Source organism: Protopterus annectens, chromosome 5.part0 (assembly GCF_019279795.1).
Source record: "Protopterus annectens isolate FY-2018-M chromosome 5.part0, PAN1.0, whole genome shotgun sequence".
Lineage (NCBI taxonomy): Eukaryota > Metazoa > Chordata > Ceratodontiformes > Protopteridae > Protopterus > Protopterus annectens.
The window spans coordinates 31,270,625-31,288,708 of record NC_056735.1 but is presented as its reverse complement, the minus strand read 5'-3'; positions in this window follow the sequence as shown (position 1 = coordinate 31,288,708).

Genomic DNA, 18,084 nt, shown 5'->3' with positions numbered 1-18,084 from the left:
AGAGCATCGGTTCAGACAAAACAACATTTTATGGCTGAAATCTTGGGTCAGCTAAACAGAGGATTTGCTTCAGTGATGTACTGTTCTTCTGAGAATAAGTGTACACATCAGTAGACCATAAAACCTTTATGTTTCAGGACTTAGCAGCCGCTGTTACAGCCCTTCACTGCTACTTCCTGAGTGATTCAACAAGATAAGTGCTTTAATATACTTCAATGGTTATTCAGTACTGTCTTACCATAATGCAAAAAGAATATAAAAACCATTTCAAGGCATACAGACTCATCTCCTTCAGCATGTTTATTGATTGCTGTATCCTTGAAGGTAAGACAAATCTGTGCTCTAAACGTTGAGGTTTTGAGTTTCCTCTAACAATGACCATTGTCCTTTTGGTGAACTTGTCACATTACCTAACTACTCAGTATCAAAACAGTCATTCATATTAATACTTTGACAATTTCAGTAAATATATTTTGGGACAGTAGATTATTAAAATTTATAGAGATAGTTAAAACATCAAGCCATGCTAAAATGTTAACAGTACATGCAGCATGCATGAGCATTCGTTAACAAACACAGACCTGAACATAATAGGATGCTGAGACCTAAGCATACTAGAAAATCCATTTCGACCACTCAAGACTTCTTTCTCATTGCATTCTCAAGGAGTGATTTGGTGTGTATCCAGTCTCTCAGAAAATCTAATGACAGGTACGATATATAGCACTTACTGCTAAAACCGTGAACACCTTTGCTGTTAGTTGTCTGAGTAATCAGCCTGTTATATTTAGGGACAACTGGGCTCACAATGTTCTGAACCAGTAAATGCAACAATGTTAGCTGTTTAATGGTACACTTCTTAAATGTATCAAGAATGCCCACAAGAAACTATATGTTCATTACAAGACAAGGACATTGTTTCCTCAGAAATTCCTAGAAATATTAATTTCAGAAGTTTTTTTTTGATATCTCTACTCATAAATTAATACTTTCAAGGGATTATTTTTTTTACTTGAAAGTTCTGTGTTCTGCAGAATGGTCTACAAAAAGGAATATTATATTTATTCATTTTTTACCATATCAACACCTGTTAGAACAAAGTGCCGATTTTCCAGGGTGAAATGCAAATACATGTTTACTTAAGCAACTTGATTAAAGTCACAAAGAATGCAAGTGGAAAAAGGAATCAAACCTATGAGTATAGGATGGGACTGTATAGCAGCTCACAGCTTTAACTGTTTGTGTTGTAGCCAAAGATTGTTTTTAAAAAATACCTTTTCAAGACAAAAGTCCACTCACTTTGTGATCTGTGATATGGTCAACTAGACATCCTCATGAAAAGGCTGCTTACAGAGAATACAAGCATAGATCTATGCAAAAGACATACAGATAAGTAAAGGGATATCCATACCTTAATAAAGACAGGATATCATCCACTGAATTTAAATACATTTGAAAGTTCATGTATGTTGTTAGTAGCCTTAGAAGTATCTCGTAAGCAATTAAACGGCTATGTTACCCTTTCTAAGGAACCCTTGCCCCCATCAGAATTATCCAGTTATCTCTGTTTAGCTTTTGTTTTGATTTTTTCATTTCAAACCAAATCAATAAAAAAGTCCTGAGCATTCAAGTAAAATATCTGATAATTATTTGTTATGAGATTTTCACTCAATACTCTGTAATAACTTCTGTGTCTTTAACCTTTCTTTCTGTTTCAGCTTAATTTTCCTTTATAATGCAGTATTTTATTCCAAGTGAAAATGCCATAAATAATGCAAATACTAGACAATGGGATACATTTTAAATGGTCTGTATCTCATACATCTATCCACATATGTTTATTTACATATCGATAGATATGTGTGTGTGTGTGTGTGTGTGTGTGTGTGTGTGTGTGTGTGTGTAGACACACACACACACACACATGCAAATATACACACACACATGCACACACATACACATACATACATATGTGCACTTTTGAGCACTATCACACTATAGAAAACGGAACTGAGCAGATTGATCTGAAAAACTGACTTGAGAGGTACTGAAAATGCACATGGAAATGGGAGGAACTACCTATATGGACTATAATAAACTTAAAAAAGAATTTTTGTCAGCTGCTAGAATAGCCTCTTAAATAGAAGTAGTAACATTTTATAACTTGTTTTTTAATGCTGATAAATCAATAAAAGTATGTATACCTGATTTAAAGCATTTTAACCTATAACTAAAATCAGACAGAAACAGTAAACTGAAAATGTTAAAAAATTTAGCACTGTAAGCTTTAAATGGTGTTACATTATAAGAAAATGGGTATTGTAAAATAATCTCAAGAACTCAAACATGAAATGTTGTTAGAATTCTTAATTAATATAACGATGCTTAAAACTTAACTGCCTGCTTCTAAGCCTAAAATAGTAGGAAGAAATATACCATCTTCTGTGAAATAAAAAACACCAAGTAATGCGTTAACTTATTTCAAATGTGTGGGAAGGGTTGTATTGATGTGCTTTGTGCTACTAACATTGTCAAGAGTAGCAGTAATAGAAATGTGAAAACTGAAATGCATGATACAGTATGAACGTACTTGTTTCGATGGAGTGTGATACAACTACAGCTGGAATAATTAAGTCAACATTATGTTATTATATTACAGCCAAGTTAATGAAGTGCATTGTATTTTTAGAAGGAACGAATGTTTTAAGTTCTGCTATATTCTGGAAGCATGATTGTTTTTGGCATGTAAACATACAATTACTAACAACCAAAATGTATAGGTAATATCCATCCATATTGATAAAAGGAATATCCCCTTAAACTTTCAGAAATTCAGACAGTTCTGGGGAAAATTGTTATATCCTGTGGCTGTAATCCATTATTTGATTTTTGATTTAATGTTAGGATTTTTTTATTTTTTTATTTTAATAATCTGTGGAAAATGCACAGCAGAGCATGAGGACAATTCCATAAGATGAGTATGAAAAGTTTATACACAATAAAAAAGAGGTAAAGAAACAGCTTGATACATTCATTCAGTACTGATACAGAGGTCTAGAACCAAACCCAAGAAAATGGAGTTGGTATAAAAGCAACAAAAGGGGCTAGAATGTGGCTGCGGTTAGGCAATAAAAGAGTTCTATATGTTATCAGAACTATTCCCCAATAAGTGAATCACATAACCTCCAAACACTAAGTGATGTCAGTTCTGATATTGCAGGTGAACCTACAGACAGCCCTAAAGTAAGAGTCAAGACTGTCTCAGCTAGATATTACTGTCTTGGCATATTGAAAGAAATTGAAAGCATTCAGTGTTTTTGGTAAGGAATCCCAGAAAGCTACATCACATGCTGGATATGAATGCCTTAATTTGAATGCCTATCATAGGGTTACCATTTGAACACATTGCTTTGGGCATTGTGGAGGCCACTAGTGAAATCTAGCAATGCCTATCAGTACAATCTACCAATATCTGACTAAACTATAAAGCTTTGAGTAGCAGTGCCATTGCACAAAGCTAATGCCAAAGCTCTTGCCACAGAACTGCTACACTGAGCCTCTAGAGGGGGTATCCTTAAAAAAGATACTTACTGACTAAGACACTCACTTTATTTCAGGGGTACCTTATCAGTTATATTAATGTTATAAAATCAAACAGTTGAAGACATCAGTCTACCATCCACACATAAAGCGTTAGTAGAAAAGTTAAATAAAACTCCAGAGTCCTTGATAAGGAATGTTATTCACGTGGATGGCAAAAACTGAAACTAGCTTTACCATATTTGCTGTTTGCAGTCCAAGAGGTAATATTGTCTCATATGAACTTTTCTACAACAGGCATCCCAAAGGACTGCTTGATATTGCTAACGAGGCTTGGTAAGAAGAAGAAGAGAAGACATCATTTGAATGTTTCATAGAACACCGTGATCATTGCACCACAGATTATGGCTGCTGATGCTTATAGTAAAGGAGCACCTACAGATAGGTCGGGAGATGCAACAATAGGTTTTTAATAAAATGTCAAACTTAAACCAGGAGATCAGATATTAGTACCGGTTCCTGCAAGAAAAGCACATTTTTGACTTAATGGAAGGGCCATTTGAGTTAATTGAAATAAAAAAAATGCAGTGAACAGTAAGATGGAGAACACATAAAAACTCTCTGTATCATCCACTGAAACATTTGGGACTATACTGTAAGCCAAAGAAATATGTTTGTTTTATTTAATTTTCAGATTGAGAAACTCAGAAGTGTTGCTATTTTCCTTTCATATTTAAACTGAGAAGACATTATTTTCATTTCCTGATTGAATGTGTACAGTCCATCCATCCATCCATCTGTCCATCCATCCACCCATCCGTCCATCCGTCCATCCGTCCATCCGTTCATCCATCCATCCACAACCCCTTTTCCCATGTTTGCATATGGGATCAAGGTGCCACATCACAGTGACAGTCATCTAGCTTCTTTTCTTTTTTTTTTTGTAAGTCAGTTACCAGAGTTTTTTTTAGCTTACTATGTTTATTGAATAAAATATATGCACATATGTAAATTTCAGGATGGTTTCTGAGGGTTTGAATCTTTGAGTGTCTTTGTTACCAAAAGTTTAAGTAGGGTTTCAGTAGGGGTGGGAGTGTTTATGCACATGTTTGTAGGTTAAGTTTAGAGTTATGATTAGGTAAGGAGACAGACTTAGTAAGTTGGTGTGAGTGCTCATGGTTTAGGGTTAGAGTTGGAGTTAGGCTAGGGGATAGATTTAATGTGTGTGTGTGTGTGTGTGTGTGTGTGTGTGTGTGTGTGTGTGTGTGTGTGTGTGTGTGTGTGTGTGTGTGTGGGTGTGTGTGAGTGTGTGTGTGGGTGTGTATGAGTGTGTGTGCACGCGTGTGTGTGTGTGTGTGTGTGTGTGTATGTGTTTGTATGTAGTGTGTGTCTGAGCAGCCTTATGTAGTGGTTGTGTTTTGGAAAGTCTTTTTCTAAAGTAAGGTGTGAGGTTGGGGCTTAGGGTTAGCAGGCATTATTAAGGTGGTGCAGAGGATGAAAGTGAATAATATAGTAAACATTTTTCCGTACATGCCCAACACTTGTGCATTGTTCTAATCTTTGTCAGTGCACACTTGTAAACACTCACAAACATGAATTATCTGTTTCCAGTAGCATAAGTCAGCCATACAGAGAACATTATGGGTACAAAAACTATGTCAGTAAAACAAATATGACTTCCAGTCATATAGCAACTTTCTAGTATACGAACTAATCACATCATCATTACATCATCATTACCGCTAAGTTTGCTAACCAGTTCATTTGCATAATTACTTAACAACACTTTTTCAATAAAACATATATCTGCCTCCTATGTAATCACACCTTCATACAAAATTTTATATTTTTTGGGCATTTCAAATTTGTTTTCTTTTGAATTTAATGATTTTGTACTTATTCGTTTGGAAAAAGTATTAACAAAGAATATTTTTACTTCAAAGGGGAGTGTTACCTTCAGGCCAGGGGAAGAGCAATGGGCGCAAAATTGTCAATGATATTTTTATTGGTTATTTGTAGAGGTTATACATTTCTAATGGATTCAATTAATCATTTTTTAGATACATTGGGTATGGTGTCCTTTCCTTGGTGCCTGGTGGGTAGGTTGGAAAAGTGATTCCCCACTTTAATACGGTTTGTGGACTTTGTGAACAACAAGTTTAATATTCTGTTTACCATCACTTTTAATACAAAGTCTATTAGATGTTTCAGTTACAAAGGAAGTAAATGGTGTACTTAAAACCCAGACATTTAGTTATAAATATTCTCAAATCACAGTTTTTAAGGACTCTGAAAATTTGTAGCACTGAGCGGTATTTTGAAAGAGAGGTGAAGACTGTCACGAAAAGTTTTCTGAATAGATGCTATAGTGGCGAGGATATGAATGATGTTTGTTATGCAGCCATTAACAAACTCAGGTTAGTGATGTATGGCTAAAAAGGACTGCATTCAGGCATAATAACCTAAGATTTGTCCTCTCCAATGGTACTAACAATAGTCAAATACAATGAAACATTAGCATTTACTAGGTGAATACATTTTTTAATAGTGTTTCTGATAAAGTTCAGGTCAGCTGTTGTAGAGGCTGAACTTGGGGGGAATATTTTTCTCATTCTAAACATACAAATATTCATAGACTGACCGATCCTGTGCATAATATACCAGTGATTTGTTACTTTTGTGGCACCTATGCATTTTATTCTATAATTTGTAAGACAATTTTCCCTATACTAGTACTGCAACCCCTATGAAGTTAGACACCTTATTACTCATGACACTACCTGGATGATATGTTTAGCAATGTGTTGATGTGGGGTGTTTTATACAGGACAGACATTCTGTTCTTTCTAACATTCTATTACAGTACCTATAAGTAAAATTCACTGTAAAAGCACAAGTGCCCTCTATGAGTGTTCCATTAAATACCCTTCAGCTATTTTCTTATTTGTGGGGACTTATAAAATTGTGGATGACTGTACATTGGAACAAGATACTCTATTTTGAACAAAACGTAAAAGACAATGGTTATATATCTGGGCACTCTGCTTCATCCAGGTTTAAATGAAAATTTCTAGCGTAACTATTTGTTAGAAATTATTACAACAGTTTTCCTGATGTTATGCTATTAATGGATTATTAATAAGCTGACTGCTTTATATATTTATTTATTTATTTATTGCATTTGTTGACCGGGAAAGTCCACTGGGCCTAGAATGAGCCCATTTTCAATGGAAGCCCGGGGAGAAAAGCTCCACAATAATTACATACAAAGATCTATAAAAGCATAACATATAACAAAGAATAATGATTAATACATTTATCTTAAATGAAAATAATGTAAAAAATAAAAATAAAAGGCATATATTCAAGTAACACATTATTAAATAAGTCTGTAAAGTTCATAGCAGAAGGAATAAGTACAGAGTAAGGGAAGGAGGAGATGGAAGGGTAAGGAGAGAAAAGTGAGGGTAAAGAGAAAACGAGGCCAAAGAGACAGGAAGGCAGTGAATAAGCAGAGAGAGGGGAGGAAGTGGTAGTACTAGAAATATATAGAGGTGAAATCACCAGGAGAGAAGTCAGGAGATGGAGATGTGAGTAGGGATACAGGAGCATAACCAGTAAGAGGAAGGGTCTACTTCACGTTGTCGTAAGCTGACAATATCGAGTCTGATATTGTCGGCACGACAATATCGAAAGTGAAGAACATTGTTCAAGTAAACGGAAATCTCCATAAGGGGAGATAATCTCCCCTTATGGAGATTTCCATTTACCTCAATGCAATGCGTTCTCAGAGTTGGTATATTTAAGTTGGGGGTGTGGGGGGAGCAGGAGGGCTTGCCCCCCTGCCTATGCCATTTAGTTTTTTATTTTTTTTACTTTGATTTTTTTTTACGTTATTCGATGTGTTACTTAATCGATCAATAAAGTTCCACCTTTATTGATTCGATTAAGTAAACTTTCGATAAAGTGATATAGACGCTGAGAGGAAAGATGTAGTTGAAGGGTTTTTTAAAGGAGGTAGGATTACTGATAGTTCTGAGAGAAGGGGGAGATTATTCCATGCCTTAACAACAGTAAAGGAATACAGCATTTGGCCAGCTGAAAGCTTAGGTTTCTCTCTAGACAGTAACATTTTGTTTTCAGATATTAGGTGTCGAGTAAGGTGGTACGTAGTCAGTATGGAGGAGAGGGAAGGGCAGGTAACAGGGTGGTAGATAAGCTTGTGGGCTATAGTTAATTCTAGAAAAGTGAAGTAGTGAGGGGATTCTAGCCAATTTAGTTGATGAGGAGAGGACCAGTGGTGGGTAGAAAATTTTGCATTTGTAGCAAATTTAGCAACTTTGTTGTAACAAGAGTCTAGTTTTGTTCTCAAGTAGGACTGTAGATTGATAAGAATGGGAGCACCATATAAAAGAGGCAGAAGCAGGAAAGATGAGGCTAGAGCTTTTTTTGTGGAGATGCTAAGAAAATAGTTGTGCCTATACAGGGTACCTAGTTTTTGGTGAGTTTTTTTTATGCTGTTGTGGATGTGAAGGTCAAAAGTTAAATTGTCATCAATGGTGACACCTAGTAATTTGGTACTGGGGATAACTTCTATGTTTGTGTTGTTTTGGGAATGAATGGAGAACAGTGACTTGTCAATTGTGATAGATTTCGTGGGGGTAAATATTAAAAGATTTGTTTTATTGGGGTTGAGAGCGAGATGGTTCTGGGACATCCAGGTTTCAGTGGAACTAAATGCTTCTTGGGTGAGCTTCTGTAGTATAGGGACAGATTTAGCACATCTGCATATTGTATCACAGTGCTGTGGGTCAGAGAGGAGTGAAAGTTGTCGACAAATATGTTGAATAACACAGGCCCCAGTACTGAGCCTTGGGGAACACCTGTATTTGTAGTCATGAAAAGAGATGAATAGCATTGCCACTTGGTAGATTGCTGCCTATTACTGAGATTGTTATTAAACCACTGTAAGGTAGGGGGAGATAATCCAAGATCAGAGAGTTTAGTAAGCAGGAGGGAGTAGGAAATAGTGTCAAAAGCCTTTGATAAGTCCAGGAAGAGTGCAGAAACTAAGGAACCAGCATCTCTAGCTCTATTGACTGTGTTGAGGAAGGAAATGAGAGCGGTATTCGTGCTATGTCCAGGCCTAAAGCCAAGTTGAGTGGAGGACAGGATTTGATGCTGGGTCAGGTGATTGAGGAGCTGAGTGTGAATACATTTCTCAAATATTTTGGAGACTGGGGAGAGCATAGCAATAGGACGGAAGTTAGAGATATCAAAGTTGTTGCCATTGAGATTTTTGACATAGCTATAGAATGCTTTGTGGTTGTCTTTAGAATCAGTGGCAATTTTGTTTTCATAACTAGCTTTGGAGGATTTTATGAGGGATCTCAGCTTCTTACTGAGGCTGATCAGGGAGTTCCTCCAATCATGGGATTTTACTCTTTTTTGCAACAGTTTCTTTCTTCTGTTATAGAGTTTGTTTATGGCAGAAGACCGCCAGATTGGCTTCCTTTTTTTGGAGGATAGCATCTTGGCTCTGTTAGGGATAGCACGATCCATGCACTTGTGTAAGTGCTTATAAAGTGCATTTGTGTAGGATTCAGCAGTCGTACCTCTATTGTCCATCTGCATGGGTGTCATGAAGTTTGCTACTTCTGTCTTAAGAAGCATGAAGTTGGCTTTGGAGAAATTTTTTACGGTTGTTTTCCTAATGGGGGGTGGGAGCGGGATGTGGATGTCTAGGGTGATTAACTTGTGGTCGGATCTGACCAACGAGGAACTGACCTCTGGTGTGGAACACTGGTCACCCATGTTGGTGATGACCAGGTCTAGGATATTGCTGCCTCTGGTGGGGGTATGGATAAGTTGATCCAAAGCGTTGGAAATGATGATTTCCAGAAAACATTGAGCAAAAGAGTTGGTACATGAGTAGTTTTAGCAGTTAATGGTAGGGTAGTTGAAATCACCCATAATTAGAGTGTTGGGTTGTACCTTAATATTTTCCAGTGTATCAAGAAAAGAGGAGTGGGAATCCTGGGGCATGGTGGGGGGTCTGTAGCAAGCTACAATTTGGATTGCGGTTTTGCCCAGAGTTAGTGGAACTTGGATAATCTCAGATGCATTATGGTGAGCAACTAGCTTGGAGGTGTGGATATCCTTAATGAATATGGACACGCCTCCAGCTTTAGTGTTTCGGTCCGGGTTTGGTGGCCAAAAGGTGTGGTATGAATTATAGCCTGGTAATGCAGGGGTGCTCTCTGGAGTTTTGAACCAGGTCTCTCACTGCACAGATGTCAATGTTCTCCATTTTAATGAGTACCTCGAGTGAGTGCATTTTGAGGTTTAGACTTCAAGCATTGAGTAGCATTACCCTCAGATTTTGCTTGCTTGTACCTGTTACGGTGCTGAATTTGCCATTTGAACCTTGCCTAAAAAAAGCACTATAGGGGTGGCAAGAGCCTTTGCCAGTATCCGGAATCCCAAGGGCGACAGGTGCAGGCCATATCTGGCAAAGCAGCGTGGTCTGTCGATCATGTCATCCCAGGCAGACAGATACTGGATTCCCTTAGAATGACACCAGAAGCTTAGCCAATTGTTAAAGTCAATCATTTTGTCCTTGTACTGTGGTGTCATTCTGGGTGATGGCAGAATGCTATTCAGGGCTAGGGTCATACCTGCCTGGGCTACAAGATCAGAGAGCTCCTCCATGTCTCTTTTCATGTTGTCCAGGGAGGTACGTCTCAGGTCATTCACACCAACATGGACTATGACAGAGTCATATTTGTACTTGTTGTGGAATGACCTGAGTGCATGCGTTATGTGGTGGATCCTGGCACCTGGCAGGCAGCTGACAGTAACTTTTTCCTTGTTTAGCCTGGTGAGTGGAACATCAGTGTGCCTGACTATAGAGTCACCTATGACTAGAGTGTTGGGTACATTATGCCTTATGGGCTGTAGTTGAGTGACACACTGAGTATGTGGGCTGTGTGTCATTTGGGTTGTGTTGGGGGTGGAGGTTGCTTGCATTTCTGCTTTGGAGGTCTCTGTTGTTTGGGCAGATTAGTACTGAGAGCCTCCGCGAATGTAGGTGTGTGTTTTGTGGTTCTGTGTGTGTGTTTTGGTGGTGTAGGTTTTGAGGGACTATGTGATGAGTGTGCTGCGGTGCAAGTGTTTACCTTCTCCTCTTGACTGTCTAGGCCAGTCTTTGGTAAAGAGAGCTTTGCTTCCAGTTTGGCTATATAAGTGCATCTCTCACAGGTCATAGTACTGGGTGGTAGGAGGAGAGGTTTGTCTGTGTACATGAGGCAATTGCTGCATTGTTCCAAGATGCCCAGATTCATCAGGTAGACAGGAGAAAACACCGGGAGCTGACCTTTAGACATGCCTGAATAGGTGCTTATTTATTAAGTACTAAAAACTGTTTTCCTCTAGACAAGTGAGGAAAGTTGAGTGCTGTAGTAATTTGTAACTTATTTAGTGCTTACAATGAGTTCTGAACAAGTGCTGAGATCAAAGAAACAGATGAGTGCTAAAACTAAAAAGCTGGCTAGTTTCAAGGGAAATTTTGAAAAACAGACTTTATGGCGCTAGGAATAGTTTAACCCCAGTTAAGTGGGGGGGCTTAGGAGTTCACAAACAGTCCTGGACACAGCAAATCCGTATCTGACCTGCCACAAGAAAGGGGGGAAGCAAGCTTAGAATTTTTTTTTCCAGTAAAGTGGAAATGGAGAAAGCTGGAACAGAAGTTAATTCAATGTTAAGAATCTGAGTGGGTTGGTCTTCACAAATGTTCTCTATTAGATTGAGTGAACTAATGACACTAGACTGGGAGGTATGTCACAGATCAAATATACAGTATGGGCGGGCAACTGCAAGGCCACCAAGTATAAGAACACACAACACTAGGGTGGGTGGGAAAAAATTACAGTTCCTAGCTGTAGCCACTAAATGAAAGTTTTAAACAGGTCAAGGAGCAGACTCGAGAATGCTTTTAACAGACAAAAATGCACAGAAAAGTTTGGATAGAGCACTCACAAACAGAAAATACAACTTTCAGTATGAAAAAGCAGTTTACAGTTAAGTAATGTTAAAACAGTTTAAAACAGTACATAAATGCAGTGAAACAATAAAAAAAGCTTTATAACAGTGCAAAAATATAGTAGATCAACTGTATAGCACAATTATAAGCATTTCAGAAGTGCAATTTAGTGAAATAATGTAAGAAATAACTTAGCCTGCTCTTGGAATCTTAAGGAATTTCCACTTATGCAATGCAATCCAGAGCTTGACAATACAAGCAGCCCCTGCTATAACCCAATCGCTCGTACTACAGAAGGTCAGGAGGCCTTGTTACTCTGAATAATAATGAAGACAGTCAGCAGAAAATGGCTACCAGAAACACAAACAAAACTTCCAGCCTACACAACAGGCCTCTATCAAGATTATGCCACCTGAGCAGAACACAGAAATCTCACTTTAAAATCATAGAAAGAACACCCACAAAGAGAAAATCCAAGTCTCAGTATGAAAAAGCAGTTTACAATTTAGTAATTTAAATAAAAAGAGCAATTATAGTAATGCACACTATTACAGTTCCTAGCTATAGCCACTAAATGAAAGTTTTAAATAGATCAAGGAGCAGACTCAAGACTGCTTTTAACAGACAAAAATGCACAGAAAAGTTTGGATAGAGCACTCACAAACAGAAAAATACAACTTTCAGTATGAAAAAGCAGTTTACAGTTAAGTAATGTTAAAACAGTTTAAAACAGTACATAAATGCAGTGAAACAATAAAAAAAGCTTTATACCAGTGCAAAAATATAGTAGATCAACTGTATAGCACAATTATAAGCGCTTCAGGAGTGCAATTCAGTGAAATAATGTAAGAAATAACTTAGCCTGCTCTTAGAATCTTAAGGAATTTCTACTTATGCAATGCAATCCAGAGTATTATTTTTTAAAGTAGTGGACTGATACATATTAGCCCCATTCCAGTCATGGACTGGTAAAGACAACAGATACAGCAACTTGGCATCATACATTTATATGATGTAGTAACACCTGACCGACTGCAGGTTATTTCACTGCTCCAGTCTTCATAAAATGCCCACTACTGATGAAACATACCATGGCAGATACCCCATCTTCATGTCAGAACCTCCAGCTCATCTCCAAAGCATTACCTATAATGTGGTTGAGCCAGGTGATAACGGTAACTGGTCTTCATCTCAACTGCCGTCCATATTCTGCAACCTCACTTGCTCCACATTTTGAGACATAGTAATGCCTCAGAGTGTAGCAATATGCCACATGGGGTAAAGTTGGGGCTAATGCTCTTAAACCCACTGTCAGCTAAAGTTGGCCCCATAGCACAGAAGGTATAGCCTTGACTCCACCCAAATGACCTGGGATCAACTAAGGATCTACTGTCCAGACTTTTGCAGAATGTTCAGATTTTTGCCTTATATTTTTGGACTGTTCCTCATAAAATCTATAGTTTTCTACCAAACCACCGAGGACTGAAGTCGCCAAGTAATGTCATACGTTTGTGCTTCAAACTTTATATCATTCAGAAATTGCATGCTAACACAAAACGTTTTATTCTAGCAACTTTTTAAGTTTATAAAAGCAATATTTAAAATCTGTCCCTATTTTGGGCTGCTGTCCCCCATTATTTTAGGCTTTGTCCAGATTTCTTGCACCAAGAGGTTGAGAAGTGAGGGGGTGTGGGGTGGCCAAGACACATAAAGACTTGAAAAAAATATATAAAAAATAAAGGTCTAGTTCCATGGAAGTAATCATCCTGCTGTACTCTGAGCTCATTAGGCTATCATTGAGTATAATGGCACTTTCAGTATGTATCTGTCCAAACATCTATCACAACTGGAATGACCAGAATGCTTTTTCACTAAAACAAAATCAATGGGGTAAATGGTAAAGACTATGCAGACCATCGCAAAGGATTGTCCCTCTTTTCAGTATCATACAGGCTACTGGCAGGAGATCTCTGCGTTTTGCACAGAGTCTCAATAGACCCTATTCTCTCCAACCTATTACACAGCCACAAGTCTGATAGTATCATAAACACTCACTCAAGGGGTCTCAATCTCTTTTGCAACATAAACAGAACATGTTGGTTGGATAGAATACCATTTCTGTGGAACCATCTTCCATTCCACATAAAGCACTTGTCTTACTATATTCAAATGTAATTTGGATGAATGGGTGGGTAAGGGCAAATTAACTCACAGTTTAATATTACTGCCCCTCATGGATAGGGGAAACATGTAAATGAATCAACATATCCTTGTTTGGCCCATATGGGTTATTCATATGCAAAATATAAGAAATAAAACTACCATGAGAATGAAATGCTAGGCTTCTTAAGATCATCACAGATCAACAATCTAGTAAGTACTTATGAAAATAAGAACTTAAAAAAACATTGCTGGCTACAGAATGGCATTTCCAGTTCTGACTATGTATAACACATGCATTTTTTATTTGTTTGTTTGTTTGATTGTTAACCCATTTAGCCCTACTAGGTAGATCTAATTTACAGACTGGACATGGGGTGAGAGTTCCCAGTAACAGTGACAAGCAAGATGCTATAATTACAAAATGAAGTATTTTTATATATATATATATATTTTATATATATATATATATATATATATATATATATATATATATATATATATATTGGAATTCACAGAGATGCACTTTACATCTCTACAAGGACTTGCTTGATGGCATTGTTTTGTGGTGCTAGAAGCCCTCATTACATCTGAAAAGGGAGACCCCATTAGTCCCTTATCAGCTCCAATATGATAATAACAGGCAAAAGAACAAGCAGTTGCAGCAGATTGCATGGATCTTGTAGCATGTAACACAGCAGAACAGCAAGAACATGCAGAGTGCAGCCGTGCAGAAGAAGCATGCTTGGTTCATGACATGCAGAATGCAGCCGTGCAGCAAAAGCATGCTTGGTTCATGACATACGGAGTGGAACCATGCAACAGAAGCATGATTGGTTCATGGCATGCAGAATGCAGCCGTGCAGCAGAAGCATGCTTGGTTCATGACATGCAGAGTGCAGCTATGCAGCAGAAGCATGCTTGGTTCATGATATGCAGAATGCAGCCATGCAGCAGAAGCATGACTGGTTCATGACATGCAGAATGCAGCCATGCAGCAGAAGCATGATTGGTTCATGACATACAGAATGCAGCAATGCAGCAGAGGCATGCTTGGTTCATGACATGCAGAGTGCAGCCATGCAGCAGAAGCATGCCTGGCTCATGACATGCAGAATGCAACCATGCAGCAGAAGCATGCTTGGTTCATGACATGGAGAATGCAGCCATGCAGCAAAAGCATAATTGGTTCATGACATGCAGAATGCATACATGCAGCAGAAGCATGCTTGGTTCATGACATGCAGAGTGCAGCCATGCTGCAGAAGTATGATGGGTTCATGGCATGCAGAATGCAGTTGTGCAGCAGAACCATGATTTGTTCATGACATGCAGAATGCAGCCATGCAGCAGAAGCATGCTTGGTTCATGACATGCAGAGTGCAGCCATGCAGCATAAGCACGCTTGGTTCATGACATGCAAAATGCAGCCGTGCAACAGAAGCATTCTTGGTTCATGACATGCAGAGTGCAGCCATGCAGCAGAAGCATGCTTGGTTCATAAAGTGCCAGGATAATACAAGACTATGTTATGCACAACTCAAGCATTGGTTTCTGTCTGTGTATGGTGCTTGGTGCTAGCCACCACTACAAACAGCAGCATTCTTGTGAAGAGCTGTATATGAACATTGCCCAAGTAGGGTTGCCAACCATCCAGAATTCTTCTGGACTGTCCGGAATTAAGGGACACTGTCTGGAAGAACAGAAAATGCTTGTGTTGTCCAGAAAAAATAGTGCACTGTGCACATTTTCTTTTAGTTTAAAAAAATTCCACTTTTTTTCTTAGGGGCGTTCTTCTTTTAGAACGCCCTTTGCGTCCTCGTGCAGAAGACGAAAACAGTGTCTTGTGACTGTTGTTTATATCTGTCTACTGTCTTCCGTGCACGCAAAATTTGAATTATAAAGAAGACATTTGGACTGTATGCTGAAAAGCACCAGGCAAAGCACGCGTCCGGCTGGTGTTTGCTCTGAGTTTTCTCTAATCCAACTGCGGCACATGCAAGTTCTGTTTTTTTTTTTTTCCCTCAGCTTTAACCTTTAACTGAGGTAAGACTCCTCTGTTCAAAGCATACTTGTATATTGATCTAGAAGGCTGTGGGTGTGGGCTCTACTCCCACAGCATATAGATGGAGTGCTCAAGCTCATACTGTGTTGTATTTTAATGGAGCAGGGTGCTGCAGTTCTGAGTATGTCCTCCTATGATGCCTAGTAACTATGAACCTGTTTTCAGTTTGCCATCCATTTCCTATTGCAATATTATCAGCTTACTATATTTTAACGTAACGTAGGCAATCAATTCTTCAAGGGCAGCATGCATTGATTTGTAGATGAAACACTGAAATATAAAATTGTTTGCTAGCAGCAACTTTTCATTAGTTGCAGATCTCTTTGTTTAATGTGGAATTTAGAAGATGTTTTACTTCTGCACTCTGCAGAGATTGTGCATATTGACTGATAATGGTGGATTTTAATGACAAAAGTATGAGTGGTCATTTATGGTTGAAATGTTCTGAATTGGGCAGTTTTGTCATTATTGGTTCATGTGTTTTGTTTCAATGCTTATTGGCAAAATGTTTACAACTATAAATTTAACACATAGTCTAACAAGTGGTGCTGTTACTGTCATCACATCATCACTGTCAAAAATAATAAGGCTTGTTGAGGGCAATGTGTGTGTCTAAAAGCTGCAAGTTGAATGTTAACCTTATGTTTTTCATTCGCTTATCAATGAGAAATCAGAAGTGTACAGAAAAGTATCTACCATTTCTGAGGGGTAGTTGATATATGAAAAGAGCACCTATAGCATTACTTCTGCCTGATTACTGATGAAGCTTGTTGGGCAGTAGTGTCTGTCAAAGAGCAATATGGCTACCTTATTTATGTGAAGACTTCACTGTCACATCTGATGTACCCTCTCTAAAGGGGCATGCATAGTCATTGGGGACAGTATGTTAGTGTGAATTGGTTTAAGGCCATTTTCATACGGTTAACATATTCAACATTTTAGAAGATTTTGTTGCCACAGCCTGGAATATACCCAGTTTTTACTTGGGGGGTAGGTGACCATTACTCACAAGGCAGTACAAAAGTCATATTCATAATATATATGTGCACTAAGTTCTTATTAGACCAGAAGAAAAAATAATTTTCTTTCACCATTCAAGACAACATTTCTGTTACTGCATACAGGGTGTGTATGAAAGCACTGGACTCGTATCTACCAGTGCAAACATTGTTCTGACATGTACTTTAGTGCTGAAATGCATTCAAATACTTGGAGTTGGAATGGCATTAATAAGTGTGTCTCCCCAAAATTCTATCTGAATTCCCTGATTTTTTTTTTATTGTAAACTTCTTTAGAAGACCTGGCAGAAGGCCACAGTATCTGTTTTCTGGTTGTGAGTATTTAACATCTGCGGACAAGGCCAGGTGAGTCTAATGTTCAAAATATATTTGCAACAAGTCCTTATTATTCCAGGAGTAAATTTGTATATCATCATCCAAGAGTATATCGTTACTCTAATACTCTTACTAGTAAATCCAATGTTTCAGAAAGCTTGTGTTGCTGCAGTTTGGCGCTGGTTGTTTACAGACCTCATAAGAGTAATAAAGATCTGCACAGTACAAAGTGTGTTTTTGCTGCAAGTCATTTCTACCAAGTATGTAATGGTTCAGGTAATGGGCAGCCTAACAAAAAAGTGCTTTTAATAACTATGATCATATTACAGCCTGAAATGTTAGCTTATCCCCATCACCAGGCTGCAGCTTATTTAGGTCTCTCAATTGTGTGCTTCTGAGAATTTTAGTTATCTTTTGCAAAGATGCACTCTGTGTTAAACATTTCTGCCTGGATTAATTGCCGTATTCCAAATTGTAAATGATGATATTATGACTGGCTTACTCAAACCCACAACTTACTGAGGAAGGCTTCATAAACCTCTTTCAGCAGCAGACCATGATATAGGCTAAAGCAATGGATGGTTTCAAATGCCATGCTGCGCTAAAACAATGGATGGTTTCAAATGCCGTGCTGCGCTAAAGCAATGGATGGTTTCAAATGCCGTGCTGTGCTAAAGCAATGGATGGTTTCAAATGCCGTGCTGCGCTAAAACAATGGATGGTTTCAAATGCCGTGCTGCGCTAAAGCAATGGATGGTTTCAAATGCCGTGCTGCGCTAAAGCAATGGATGGTTTCAAATGCCGTGCTGCGCTAAAGCAATGGATGGTTTCAAATGCCGTGCTGCGCTAAAGCAATGGATGGTTTCAAATGCCGTGCTGCGCTAAAGCAATGGATGGTTTCAAATGCCGTGCTGCTAAAGCAATGGATGGTTTCAAATGCCGCT